Source organism: Gossypium raimondii, chromosome 8 (assembly GCF_025698545.1).
Source record: "Gossypium raimondii isolate GPD5lz chromosome 8, ASM2569854v1, whole genome shotgun sequence".
Classification (NCBI taxonomy): Eukaryota; Viridiplantae; Streptophyta; class Magnoliopsida; order Malvales; family Malvaceae; genus Gossypium; species Gossypium raimondii.
In genome coordinates this window covers 32,742,334-32,756,546 of record NC_068572.1, presented here as the reverse complement: position 1 = coordinate 32,756,546, position 14,213 = coordinate 32,742,334, and positions in this window count along the sequence as shown.

The following is a 14,213-nucleotide window of genomic DNA, read 5'->3' as shown; positions in this document are numbered from 1 at the left end:
TGTTACGCTGTAACGTTTTCTGGTTGCCTTTCAGTACAGGTGAAGCATAAAGTGAAGTAGTTTTCAAGCTTATGGTCGAGTTACATCTCACTACAAAGGAGATGGACTTCTTAAAATGAAAAAGATCGATGATTGGGGTCGCACTGCCATATTTATGCAAGATGCGAACTCAGCATTGGCCTTGTACTTGGAGTGAGGCAATAATTCTGGTAAGAATTGTCGGCTTTTTGAGGCATGGGAAGATTATGGAAGGGAGACTTACGCAAGGGTGAACCCTAAAATTTTTTTAAGGGGTGAAAATTGAATTATAAATTTTTGAGAGGTTAAAATATAATTTTATCATATGATAATTTATGATTTCATCGTTTTCAAAAGAACTAAATAGATTTTTTTTACATTTTTAAAGGGTTAGAAGTGTAATTTTATTATATATTAATTTATAATTTCATTATTTTTTCATTTATGATTTCATCATTTTCAAAAGAACTAAATAGATTTTTTTTAAAGGGTTAGAAGTGTAATTTTATTATATATTAATTGATAATTTCATTATTTTTTAAGGATTGAATTGCAATATTTTCATTTTAGGAGATTAGGCGTCTTGCTTGCTCCATTAGATTCGACTATAAGTTAAAGGATTATTTGGAGGGGCAAAGTATTGGATTTTGTTTAGGATACATTGACCAAAGTCATGTATACTAATGCTAATTGTATCGATACAAGTCTAAAGACTTTTTACAAGTATTGAGACTTTTAAGGCAATGCCATAGGCTTTTTGAGAACAACATGGTATTGATACTTTAGTATTGAGTCTCAATGCCTTAATTCTTCTAATAGCTATTTTTCAGATTGAGAATTGACCCCGTAGACTAAATTTAATGCACGAAATCAATGCTTTCCATGGCTCCAAATGTCTTCCAACTTACTAAAATGTATAAATACAAGTCAAAAACACTTGAAGGCTTAAAGAGAGACTCATCCAAACATTGAAATCAAGAGAACTCACCTCAAATATTCTCTTTCTCATATTCTCTCATACACATTCTCTTTGGTGCTTATTGTAATATATTTTATCATTCTCATTTTCACTTTTCACTTTGTAAGATTGTTATTATTTATAAACACACCTTTTTAAGAGATCTTAATTGTTTATACATTTCTCTTTGTATTAAAAGGTTTACTTAAGGTTTTTTGGTAGAAAGCTTTAAGGGGATTTTAAAGGGTTTCTATTTGAGCCACCAAAGCTAGAGGGTTTTTTTTTTACCTCAAAAAAAGGAATGGTAAATGTTATAACTTAGCCTTAAAAGGTATCAACTCTAAATAGTGAATTAGGAAAATTCTTGGTTGAGGTATACCAAGATAATGGAGTTAGACAATTGGGGTTGAATCACTATAAATTGATTGTGCAAGTTTCTCTCCCTTTTTCATTTTATTTTAGAAAAGTTTTGCGAAGTTTTTAAAATACAAATTCACCCCTCATGTGTATTTTTGATCAAGCAATTAATATCAGATCTAGTTCTCCGACAAAGGTTTCACCCTTAAAAGAGGTGCAAAAAATACCAAGTTCAAAGATGGCACAAGATTTCGACTCAACTAGCTTCGGCGAACGCCAATCCATTGTGAGACTACCCTACTTCAATGGAGAGAGTTAATACTTATTGAAAGATAATGATTGAACTTTTCATTCAAGAAAATGATTTTCATGTGTAGAGGATTATCTCAAATGGTGATTTAAAGGTGCCCAAGGTTGAAGATAAGTGGGAAGAAGATGACAAGAATAAGGCTCAACTCAGTACCAAGGCCATGCACACTCTTTTTCTTTCTTTTTTTTTTGCATTAAGGCCTAATTAGTATAATATAGTATCCCAATGTCAAAGTGTTAAGAAAATTTGGGACAAACTTGCCACCACTTATGAAAGAACAAGATAAGTCAAGGAATCCAAGATTATCTCAAATCGTGATTTAGAGGTGCCCAAGGATGAAGATAAGTGGGGAGAAGATGACACGAATAAGATTCAACTCAGTACCAATGCCATGCACACTCTCTTTTTGTGCACTAAGGCCTATTTAGTACAATAGAGTATCCCAATGTCAAAGTGTCAAGAAAATTTGGGACAAATTTGCCACTACTTATGAAGGAACAAGACAAGTCAAGGAATCCAAGATTGGTCTACTCACACTTTCCTATGAGCTTTTCATGATGAAGTCAGGAGAGAGCATCAAAGAAATGTCTGATAGATTCACTAACATCATCAATAGCTTAAAAGCACTTAGGAAGACTTATTTCAACAAAGAAACTGTAACACCCTGAAAATCTCTGTATAAGGTTTCGTGCTATAGTTTCTAGTGTTTTTCTAGAGTTTCAGTACTGTTCCTATGGGCATGACACGGACTTTTGCATTTCATCGTTTCCTGAAAAAGAATTTTTTTTTGAAATATTGTGGTTGTTTTCCCCAAAATTTCCATTCTGTTATGTATGCATGCAGACTCATTTTTGAAAAAAAATCAAAATTCAGTCCGAGGTTTTGAACCTTGACTCTGATGCCACTAAATGTAACATCCAAAATCGACCTATATGTTACGGCCAAATCGTGAAGATCAAATTGATCACCTAAGCGAAATGCTACCCCATTGTCATTCAAAACCTTAAGTTCCCTCTCTTTTAGGAAAAATTGCAGTTTGCTTTTGTTAATTTTGGGAAAATGTTCATTAATTAAATTAACCATTCTTACATCATGTTATTAGCAATAGCGTGATTTTAGAAAACATTCAACCCATCATTTTTATCGAAACTTTGTTATCTTTAATTGCAGCAGAAAACTTGGTATTTAACAGATTAATTGTTTAAGCCAAGTATCAATGCTTTGTATAGTTTTGGATATTTCTATAAAAACAAAATCTATATGACAAGTATGCATGCATGAAAATCCCAAAGAAAAAACAACCAACCACGGTTCAAATAATTTATAGTCCAAAAACTAAATAAATTTAATTAAAACTCAAGAAAAAGAAGAATAAAGTCGGAAGTCCGTCATATGTCCGCATGCCATGTTCGATCCTAGTCTCAAGCATTACCTAAGATACTTGAAACTATGGGGTGAGCTAACTAGCTCAGTGTGAGTCTAAACCATAAGTACATTCAAACAATCATGCAAAAATCATTCACCATTGATCAACTTTGCAACACAATCATAACATAAACATTATCATTCATAACTGCATGGACATATATTAATGCATAATGAATTCCTACCCAAACCAACCGCTACACACCACGAGTTCCCTAGAACCCATTTGCCAAAATCCAATCATTGCGAGCAAAGCTCGATGTGGTTAAACCATCATAATACATAATGCAGTTATACTGCAGTTTAACATAAAGTGCGATATAATCGCCAATCTCCTTAGTACTCTCGGTGTAGCGCACTGACAACATATATATATGGATTTAATATACAACCATTACTCTACAAAACTCCTTCGTCATCCACAATATCCCACCCCGTGCACATGCGATATGTTATACAAATTTCAATCAGAACGAATTTCAATTACATTATCATTTCAGTAGCATGCCCAACATGCCCTCATTTTCTCATTCACTCTCATTCACTAATAGCACTTATTAAACAATCAATTTCACCATTAATACGGTGTTGTTCAAACATTCCTTAATTTCCATATCATTTCATAAACATTGTTCTAAATGCATGTATAGCAAACTTTCATTCCGTACATTTCATAGCATTTGAACCAATCATGCGTTTCATGCATTCAAACTTTATTTTCATTTGATTCATGCTATACATACAACCAACATACAATATATTAACAAACCATTCATATCAGTACCAATCAAACAACCATTCAGTCAATTAAAAAACTTTGCAAACATGCCATTTAGTTAGGGCTCGTAACGTACCTGATTCGTCCACTTTAAAACCATTTACTTAGCCATTAAACTAAGTTCGACCAACAAGCTTAGTAAACATTTATAACATTAAAAATATTATTAAAGCATTCAAGTTAACAAGTTAGGACCCACACCTTATTTTTGCACTACTGCAACACTATTTGCGAAACACACAATTTCTCATTAAGACCTTAAACCGAAGATTGGTTTAACCCAAAATGTACGCGTAAACGTCCAAAGGCTTCATTATTGGTTCAGGGCATTTAAGTCAGCACTTAACACGATTAAAATACTAAAAAATTAGTAGCTAAAAAACCATTGAAAACCCTAATCTAATCAATTAAAACAATCCCTAATAATCAAATTGAAAACTTCGCATTAACCCGCAACTATCACACTTACGCTTCCCGCTACGTTAGATCTGAGTTGGCGAACAATCAAGATCGAATTTTCCTAATTCACATATGGTTAAAGGATGATTAGGAGGGGTTTAAGAGACTAAGATCTTGTTGAAAATAATTGGTAAAAATTAATAAAACAAACATCCCCCTTTTTATGCTTCTAGGCGTGACGCACCACCACCAACAATGACAAATTGAGGCTGTTTTGAGAGCTTATTAAAAACATTTTTGAAGATCGGAAAATTACCCATAAAATCATAAAAAAAATAATCCCAATTCTAGATCTAGAAAATTGGGTATTTTATTGAAAAATCTGATAAGAAAGCGAAAGAAAAACATCACTTACTCTAAGAAGAAGAAATGGGTGGCAATAGAGACCGATTTTGAATGTAAAAAAAATTAGTTTTAAGGCTGGAAAAATTATGATAAAATGAAAGCTAGGAAAGGAAGAGAATGGTGCAAAAACCCGTCGTTAAAGAAGGAAAAATGGGTAGTGGAGCTTAGTGTTTTGGGCAGCGGCACACAAGGGGAAAAAAAGAGAAAAATTGAAGACAATGGGAGAGAAGAAGAGGCTGGGGCGGCTAGGGCTGATGAATAATGACTAAAGGCTAAAAAAAAGTAATACTTATACCTAGGTTTACTAGATAAGGGTGGCACAAAAGTAGGTAGAAGGAAAAATTCTTGAAAACTTTTAGCTATTTAGCAAGGGGAAGGGATTCAAACTTGAAACCTTGATCTAATTACCTTGCTCCTAATTTTCCTAATAACCACTAGACTATTTACTCATCTTTGAAATAATTTCACAAAACTTTAAGTTAAAATTTTGGATGTTACAACTCTACCCCCTTAAAAAAATTTTGTCCCCAAAATTTACTTATTTAAAAAAGGTGAGTATACTGAAACCAAATTGAATCCTCCGACTCCCAAATAGCCTCTTCGACGCCATGGTTTCTCCAAATCACCTTCAGTAAAGGAATTCGCTTCCTTAAAAATTTAATCTCACGATCTAAAATTCAAATAAGCTCCTCCTAAAACATTAATTTCGGTCTGACTTCGATCTCCTCAACTAGAACAATATGCTAGGGATCAGATCGATACCGCCTCAACATTGAAACATGAAAGGCATCATGAATGTGATCCAACTCAGGAGGCAATTCAAGCTTATATGCAACAGGACTAACTTTCTTAAGCACTCGATAAGGTCTAATGAACATAAGGCTTAACTTGTCCTTTTGACCGAACCTCTGAACCTTCTTCCATGGAGAGACTTTAAGAAAAACCAAATCTCCTACACTGAATTCAATGTCTTTGCGCTTTAAAATGGCATACGATTTATGCCTGTCAAAAGCTACCTTCAACTCATCTCGAATTAACCAAAATTTTCCTCAGTCTCCGAAATCAAATTTGGACCCATTAACTTCTTCTCACTCAACTCAGCCCAACATAGAGGTGAGCGACACTTACGACCATAAAGAGCCTCGTAAGGTGCCATTTGGATACTTGACTGGAAGCCGTTATTATAGGCGAACTTTACCATCAGTAGATGCTCTTCCCAACTACCTTGAAAGTCAATCACACAACTTCTCAACATATCCTCTAAAATTTGAATAACTCTATCTGACTAACCATCAGACTGCGAATGAAAGTTGTACTGAAGTCCAATCGAGTACCCAAAGCCTCGTGCAATTTCTTCCAAAATCGAGACATAAAATGGGGATCCCGTTCTGAAATATTTGACACTGGCACACCATGTAATCTCACTATCTCTGAAATATAAAGCTTAGTTAGCTTTTGAAGAGTAATTAGTGCGGATGAGAATAAAATGGGCAGAATTGGTTAATCTATCCATTATGACCCAAATTGAATCTTTCTTAGTACGTGTTAAAGGTAACCCACTAACAAAATCCACTATCACTCTTTCCCACTTCCACTATAGAATACAAATTGACTGTAATAACCCCAATGGAAATTGATGCTTAGCTTTAACTTATTTTCAAGTCAAGCACTTCAACACCAACTTAGTTACCTCTCTTTTAAGACCTGGCCACCAATAAACTTCCTTTAAGTCATAATACATCTTAGTAATAGCATAGGGGCTTCTATGTGCTTCATGTAGTATAGATTGTCTCAAACTCTAATAATTCAATACACAATATCTACCTTTGAAGCACAAAATTTCATCAGAATTAACCCCAAAGTCATCAGTCGACCCATCCTTAACTTGTTTAAATCGAAGTGCCAAGATTCTTTCAAACCTTGCTTATCTTTAATTTTCTAAACCCAAACAGGCTTTATTTGCAATCAGCTAGAATACCCCTATCATCAAACAAACGAGCAAACATAGCCCTCAAATCAGTCATTGCGCTTCTACTCAAAGTATTAGCCACAACATTAGCTTTCCTAGAGTGATACTGAATCGTACAATCATAGTCCTTTAACAACTCAATCCACTTGCACTGCCTGAAGTTAAGCTCATTCTCAGTAAAGAGATCTTTGAGACTTTTGTGATCCGTGTGAATAATACACTTCTCACCATAAAGGTAGTGTCTCTAGATTTTAAGATCGAAAATGACAGCCGCCAACTCTAAATCATGAGTAGGGTATTACACTAACGTAGCCTAAGTTTTCTCGAGGCATATGCCACTAACTTACCATCCTGCATTAAGACACGTCCAAGCCCAACATGCGAAATATTGCTGTAAATAACGTAATGTTTACCATATTCTAATTGAATTAGAATGGGAGCTTCAATCAACATGAATTTTAATCTCTTAAAGTTGGCCTATTGCTCATTTTCTCATTTAAATGGAGTATTCTTCCTTAACAGCTTAGTCAATGGGGATGCTATCAAGGAAAAACCCTTAACAAACTATCAATAATGCCCAACAAGACCTAAAAGACTTTGAATCTCTAAGACATTCTTCGGTTGTTTCCAATCTAAGATGGATCCTACCTTTTTAGGATCTATACGAATATCCTTAACTGATACCATGTGACCCAAAAACATAACCTCCTTCAACCAGAATTCACACTTACTAAGTATGGCAAAAAGTTACTTTTCATAAAGTATCTATAGGACCAACCTTAGATGCTCATCGTGCTCATATTCTATCTTGGAATAAACCAGGATGCCGTCGATGAACACAACAATGAATTGATCTAAGAAAGGTTGAAAGGCACGATTCATAAGGTCCATGAATATAGCAGGTGCATTAGTCAATCCATAGGGCATGATAAGGAACTCGTAATGTTCATAACAAGTCCTAAAATCAGTTTTGAGAACATTAGATTCTTTCACTTTTAGTTTGTAATATCCGGATCTTAGGTTAATTTTAGAAAAGATAATTGCACCATTGAACAGATCGAATAGGTCATTATTCTTTATGGTTGGCTTATATCGCTGTCTATAATCGATGCATAATCGAAATATACCATCCTTTTTCTTTAAAACAATACCGGTGCACCCCATGGAGAAACACTAGGTCTAATGAAGCCCCTATCCAATAGTTTTTGTAACTGTATTTTCAACTCCTTAAGCTCTTAATGTGCCTTGCAGTAGGGAGAAATAAACGCCGGTGTCGTTCCTGACAACAACTCAATACCAAATTCCACTTCCCGATCCGGAGGCAACCCTAGCAGTTCCTCGAGAAAAACATCAGGAAATTCCCTTATTGTATGAATACTATCTATAGAAGGATCAACTGCGCTCGCATCCCGCACATAAGCCAAAAATGTTTTACACCCCTTTCGAACCATCTTCACCACTACCATAGTAAAGATCACATTAGATAAATAATTTTAGAGTTTCCTGACCATAACAACCTCCTTTCCAAACTCAGACACCAAAGTTACCCTTTTCAGTGCAAAATCCAAGCGGACTTGGTGTTCAACCAACCAGTCCATTCCTAGAATCATATCAAATTTTTTGAAAGGCAATTCCATTAAGTCAGCAAGAAAAATCTCTCCTTGAATTTCTAAAGGGCATTTCCTATATATCTTACTTACAAGTACAGATAATCCTAAAAGGCTAACTATAGTACCAATGTTATCAATTGTATCTACCCCAATCCTCAGTTTTACAACCATATTACATGTAATATAAGAACAGGTAGATCCTATATTAATTAATGCAAAATAAGGCACCAAATAAATAGTGAATGTACCTACAATGACGTCAGCCGCATCTCTATCCTCTCGGCGTCTAGCCGAAATACCAAAGCAGGATGCCTAGCTTCAGCTAGATTTGTACCCTGTGTCGGTGCTCTCTATCCTTGATTACCATTATCATTTCAGTTCTGATCATGACTCCTTAGAACTCCCTGAGTACCCCTCTAATTTTGACCCCTAACTAGGCCCTGATTCTAAATCAGAGCTTGCATCTGATCATTTCAACGAGGACAATCCTTAATTCTATGCTTTATCGAGCCACAAACCAATCAAGCACCCATTCTTTTTTAACACTCGCCTGGATGGTGCCCCTTGCAAAATTGACTTACTTGAATCTGCCCCTTTCTATGACCCACTATTTTCCTATTCAGTGGTGGTCTAGCCTATCTAGCTCGCCTAACAAGTTCTAGACTATCTAGCTCGCCTAACAAGTCACGGATTTGGGCTAGCAAAGCACACTTCTCTCCTAGGTTGATATTTTTATTTACCCTTTTTCTCGCGCTCTAATGCCACCATACTAGGTGCATAGCGGCTCAATCTCAGAAGCTTCGCCTCATATTCAGAAACTGTTATGTCATCCTGTTTAAGATTTATGAACTCCAAACATCAAGCCTCAACATAGCGTAAACCCACAAACTTACCTTGAAAGGCATCCTGAAAATAGGCCCAATCAATACGCTCTGGTAGTGTACCTTTAACCATTGATTGTCACTGCCTGTATACCTTGTCCCTTAACAAGGATGCGGCACCCTTAAGGCCTAAGAGTTTTAGGGTAATTTAGGAATTTTAGCCTTAAAGTGTTCAAAATTTTGTGGCATGGTATATCAATAATGTTTTCGATTATGATTTTTAGAAAATCAAATCAATTTTTGAAGAAGTGTTTTAGAAACCTTTAATTTTAGAACAAAGGACTGATTTGCAACATGGTCAAAATTGTGAGAATTTATGCCGCAGTTTTACCAAAATTTAAAATTCAACCTAAAACCCCTCATCTATATAGCTTATTCTCATGATAGTTTTCACTTTCTGTTTAGTGTTGTCATCCATTCCTTTCACAAGCTCAAAGGACTCAATTTTCATTTCCAAACATAATCCTCTTGATTTCCATCATTCCCCAAGTATTAAACCTCCATAAATCTTCAAGAAAACATCTTAAAATACCATTAATTTCTTCATCTCTTCACTTGTGGGTTTCTCAAATTTGCCTCAAAAACTCATTTATTTTTTCATTTTATTATTCGTTTTAAATGTTATTAGGCCTTTGAAACTGAGTTTTGAGTTATTAAATTGCATGTTTTAAATAAAAGTCGAGAATAGAGTCGTTAATGGTGAATTTCGTATTTTCAAGTAAAAATGTGATTTCAAAGTGTTAATAAATAGGTTTTGACATGACTAAGAGATTCCTAAACTTACTTTGAAGTTTCGTTAAATATTTCTTAAGTTTTAATAAATTTTTGAAAAATAGCCAAAAAAATGTCAAAAAAGCTGATACCATGAATTGAGTAGTTTTGTGTAGTTTAAAGGTTGGGAATTAGTTGTAGGTGAACTATAAGATGAAAATAATTGGTTTTAGGCGAAAAGATTGAGTATAGACCGAGATATTTAAATTTAAAGTTTGCTATGTTAAAGGTTTCGATTACATGAGAACTTAGTTTAGGCTTATGTTTTTTTATTGCTTGTGGTAAGTCCTAAGCTAAATTTTGAATGTATTGTTGTGTGAATTATTGTGCTAAAACTTTGTATTTGTTAGGACCATCTACGAGTTGGGAAAGGCTAGTTTGAGCTTTCAGTTTTTCAGCGAAAGCGTATCGGTAAGTGTTTGGAATAATTGCTTGTGGACACAATTCAATGCTTTAATTAGGAATTTAGTAGTAGCCTAAACTCCTACTTTAAATTCTGAGTGTAAGCTTTCTTGTGCTCATGTTTATCTTGTGGAATATATGCTTGTGTTATTATGAAAATGTGAACTGAAATGAGATGCCATATATGTGTTATATGTTCATGATTATTGTTGAGAAAGAGTATATGTAAGCATGTTATACATGTTAAGTGGCAGTGAAAATGTCGATGCAAATGTGTTGTGATAGTAAACAGAAATCAGTAAGTAATATGTGTTTAAATATGAATATTTTGGCTGTGTGATTCTTAAGACTGTTAGATATAGTTGGCATGTCATAAGATTGTGAGTATTCACTTATATGTTATATGATTTGGGAGTTGATGCTCTGGGACACGTTTGGAGAGATAAGGAAATGTGAGCTAAGCTCCATTCAATAGGACATGTTTGGTGTGTTGGAGAATGTTAGCTTTATGCTTCACTTTTGGGACTTGTTTGACTCTATGAGTCTATATGGTGTGCTGGAGATCTGTGTATCTGATGAGTGGTGGTAATACCACCTTTACGTTTCATAGCTCAAGTGTCAAATTATCCATAAATATATTTGTGTGTATTGTGATGTATGCATGAATATGTAAGTATTGTCTCTGTAAATAAATGATTGAATATGCATGAGAAGTAAAATATGTCAACAAAGTTGAGGTTGCTATAATTATGCTACTTATATGTTTTACTAATGCTTGATGAACTATTTGCATGGCAGTTCACCAACTCCCTTATTAAACTATTGCAGATTAGTCGTGTTTCGGTGTGAGCGGTGTGGTTTCCGGGGGGTGATCCAAGCAAGCCCGTTTCTATTTTTTTGTAGGTGTTATTGTTAATTGTTTATGTTTTGGGAATAAGGAAATGTGGTAGACTTTTATTGGTATTTCTCATGATGTTTTTAGATGCTTCCATAGACAGTTCGTTCTTAGGATTATGAGATTTGTTTTGTATCATGTTGATTATTACTTAGACTTAATTTTGGTGTTTGAAATCATTATTATGGATGATTTGATGTTTATTCGATATAGTAATGGATGCATGTTGAATAGGTTTTGTGTTTGAATGGTTGGTAGGCTTATATGTGTTGTATTTTTTAGGTTTAGAGTAGAGGTATCGATATTCGTGTGTTAAAAATGATACTTCTATGATTTTGAAATGTGCAAGAAGTCTGAATCATAATATGGTATAGATACCATATCACGAGTATTGATACTCAGGGTAATTTTTACTAATATTTTTGAAAAGTACCAATATTTTCTTGAGTGTTAGTTTTAACTGAGAAACAAAATGTTGATTTAGTACCGATTTTTCATACGGTATCAATACCGTGTAAAGAAAATGTCGATACCCATGTTCAAGTATCGATACCTACATGTTTTGGAAATTTTGCTAAATAGACCCTATGCATGTTTAATTATTATTGTAAGAACATTCGATGTATGTTTAGCATGAGCTAATGATTAAAGAGTATGATTGGCTTAAAATCTGTACAAATGTTCAAATGGAAGATGTACCCTTAATAATGAGTTCATTTGCCTGTGTGTGACATGAGACGGTGGTGTGACGTCCTAATATTTGGGCTCGGTGACCGGCCGGGTATAGGTGTTACAGTACGGGCTTTTAAGACACAGACGACTCAGCTGGAGCCATTAGAGGTCACCCCCTACCACGAGTTATCATTCCACGGGTATTCATTTTGATGTTTTATAGAATCTACAATTTACAAGAATATCTTTAGTATTTTGTTTAATCTTTTAGCGTACTCTTAATCAAAGTTCTTTCATTTAAAATTTTATGAAATAGTTTCTAGTGCTTTTCTAGAATTTCAATACTATTCATATGGGCATGACATTCACCCTTTGGACTTCGTCGTTTCTTGGAAAAGAATATTTTTTTAAAAAATACTCTGGTTGTTTTTCCCAGAATTTCACTTTTTTTATGTATACATGCATGAAGACTCATTTTTGAAACGAATCAAAATTCAATCTGAGGTTTTGAACCTTGACTCTGATACCATTAAATGTAACCTTCGAAATCTGGCCTAGATGTTATGCCTGAATCGTGGAGATCACATTGATCACCTATGTGATAATGCTACCCCATCGTTCATTAAAAACCTTAAGTTCCATCTCTTTTAGGAAAAATCGTAGTTTACCTTTGTTAATTTTGGTAAAACGTTCATTAATTAAATCAACCATTCTTAAGTCATGTTATTAGCAATATTGTGGTTTTAGAAAACATTTAACCCATCATTCTTACCAAAACTTTGTTATCTTTTATTGCAGTAGAAAACTCAAGATTTAACAGGTTAGTTGTTTAAGCCAAGTATCAATGTTTTGTCTAGTTTTGAATATTTCTATAAAAACCAAATCTATATATGTCAAGTATGCATACATGGAAATCCCAAAGAAAAAAAAAACCCAACCACAGTTTAAATAGCTTTAGAGTCCAAAAACCAAATAAATTTTATTAAAACTCAAGCAAAATAAGAATAAAGTCCGAAGTCCATCGTATGTCTGCATGCCATGTCCGATCCTAGTCTCGAGCATTACCTGAGATAGTTGAAACTATGGGGTAAGCTAACTAGCTTAATGTGAGTCTAAACCATAAGTACATTCAAGCATTCATGCAAAAATCATTCACCATTGATCAACTGTGCAACACAATCAAAACATAAACATTATCATTCATAACTGCATGGACATATCTTAATGCATAATGAATTCCTACCCAAACTAACTGCTACACACCATTAGTTCCCCAGAACCCGTTTTCCAAACTCCAATCATTGCGAGCAAAGCTCGATGTGGTTAAACCATCATAATATATAATGCAGTTATACTGCTGTTTAACACAAAGTACGATATAATCGCAATCTCCTCAGTACTCTTGGTGCAGTGCATTGACAACATATATATGGGGATTTAATATTTCGCCATTACTCTACGAAACTCCTCCGTCATACACAATATCCCAGCTTGTGCACATACGATACGTCATACAAATTTCAATTAGAACGAATTTCCATTGCATTATCATTTCAGTAGCATGCCCAACATGCCCCCATATTATCATTCACTCTCATTCACTAAGAGCACTTATTAAACAATCAATTTCACCATTAATACGGTTTCGTTCAAACATGCCTTAATTTCCATATCAGTTCATAAACATTGTTCTCAATGCATGTATAGCAAACTTTCATTTAATACATTTCATAAGATTTCACCCAATCATGCATTTCATGCATTCAAACTTTGCAAACATGTCATTTAATTAGGGCTCGTAACGTACATAATTTGGCCACTTTAAAATCATGTACTTAGCCATTTAACTAAGTTCGATCAGCAAGCTTCATCAACATTTATAACATTAAAAATATTATTAAAGCATTCAAGTAAAAAATTTAGGACCCACACCTTAATTTCGCACTACTACAGCACTACTTGTGAAACACACAATTTCTCCTTAAGACCTTAAATCGGACATTGATTTGATGCAAACGTACGTGCAAACGTCTAAAGGGCTTACATAACTTTACCTTGTTTGATAGTTAAATCAAAACATCTTAGTATATATTTAAGTTTTTATTTTTAAAGTAGTAATTTATGCTTTCTAGTAGTTTTTATTACATGAGCTTGTTGGTCAAGTCAAGAGCTAAAGATGCTTATTCGGGCCAAAATTGATGCTAATGTCGTGACACTAAGATGTTGATGTCTCAACATCGAAGACAAGCTAAAAACAAGTTCTGGAGAGAAATTGCTCTCGATGTCGCGACATAGCCCTCCTGTGTCACGACATACCTCCTGTGGTTGGTTGCAACACCATAAGCCTATGTTGCAACGAAGCC